The following is a 1,579-nucleotide window of genomic DNA, read 5'->3' on the forward strand; positions in this document are numbered from 1 at the left end:
CGTGGCTCTGGCGTAGGCCGGTGGCTACAGCTCGGATTCAACCCCTAGCCTGGGAAGCTCCATATGCCGTGGGAGCGGCCCAAAGAAATAGTGAAAAGACAAAAAAATAAAAATAAAAAATAAAAATAAGGGCCACCAATCCCTCACAGCCTAGCTCAAGTTCCATCCTCCATTTAGTTTCTGTATTATTCAGGGTTCTCCAGAGAGCCAAAACCGGAACCAGAATACAAAAACACACACATACAAATATTTTTAAAACATATATGATATTTTTTAAACTATAAAGAATTGGCTCATTCAATTGTGGAAGGCAAGAAGTCCCAAGATCTGCAGTTAGCAAGCTAAAGGCCCAGGAGAGGTGTGGTATAATTTCTAGGCCAAAAGCTGGCAAACTTGAGACTTAAGAAGGAACAATATTTCACTTTGGGTCCTGGAAAAAGACTAATGTCCCAGCAAGCAACCAGGCAGGAGGAGTTCCTTTTCACTCCAGGGAGGATCAGTCTTTGTTCTATTCAAGGCCTTCAACTGATTGGATGAGCCCCACCCGCATTAGGAAAGGGATCTGATTTACTGAGTCTATGGATTAATTGTTAATCTCATTAAAAAACACCACGGTAAACACACTTAGGATAAGTTTTGACCAAATGTCTGGACACCCCCTGGCCCAGTCAAGTTGACACATATATTAAACAACACACCTTTCTTTCTATTTTTTTTTTTTTTAGTGCTGCACCTGTGGTATATGGAAGTCTAGGATCTGAATAAGAACTGCAGCTGCTGGCCTACGTCACAGCCATAGCAATGCCAGATCTGAGCTATGTCTGTGCCTACACCACAGCTCTATAGTCTTTGAAGAACTGAAGGTCCTCGACTTTGTTGAATGGCTGAATTATTATTAGTTTTCTTTTTTCTCTGTATTTTTTTCACTTGTCTGATTAAACTGGTTCTTTGACTAAAGTTTTTCTGTAGATAAAAAGGGATGTGGAAGACATGAGTGGGGATCTACTCATGCCTTCCACATGAGTAGGACATGGGACAGTCTCACAGGGTCCTGCTAAATTTACAGTTCCTGGGCCAGGGATTGAACCCAAGCTGTAGCTGCGGCAATGCCAGATCCTTTTAACTCACTGTGCTGGGCCTCATGGAACCTGAGCCTCCACAGCGACACAGCCTGCTGCACATGGATTCTTTTTTTTTTTTTTTTTTTTGGTCTTTTTAGGGCCACACACATGGCATATGTAGGTTCCCAGGCTAGGGGTTGAATCAGAGCTGTAACTGCAGGCCTACGCCACAGCCACAGCAATGCCAGATCCAAGCCATGTCTTCGACCTACACCACAGCTCCTTAACCCACTGAGCAAGGTCAGGGATCACACCCACAGCCTCATGGATCCTAGTCTAGTTCATTACCGCTGAGCCACAGCAGGAACTCCTGCAGTTGGAGTCTTAACCCACTGTGCCACAGCAGGAACTCCTTACTCTCTACTGTTCAAAAAGAGAGTTAAAAGTAAACTTTGAATAAATTATAAAAGTAAACTTTGAATAAATTATAATTTGAATAAATTATACTTTAACAAAAG

Source organism: Sus scrofa, chromosome 16, assembly GCF_000003025.6.
Source record: "Sus scrofa isolate TJ Tabasco breed Duroc chromosome 16, Sscrofa11.1, whole genome shotgun sequence".
NCBI classification, from domain to species: Eukaryota; Metazoa; Chordata; class Mammalia; order Artiodactyla; family Suidae; genus Sus; species Sus scrofa.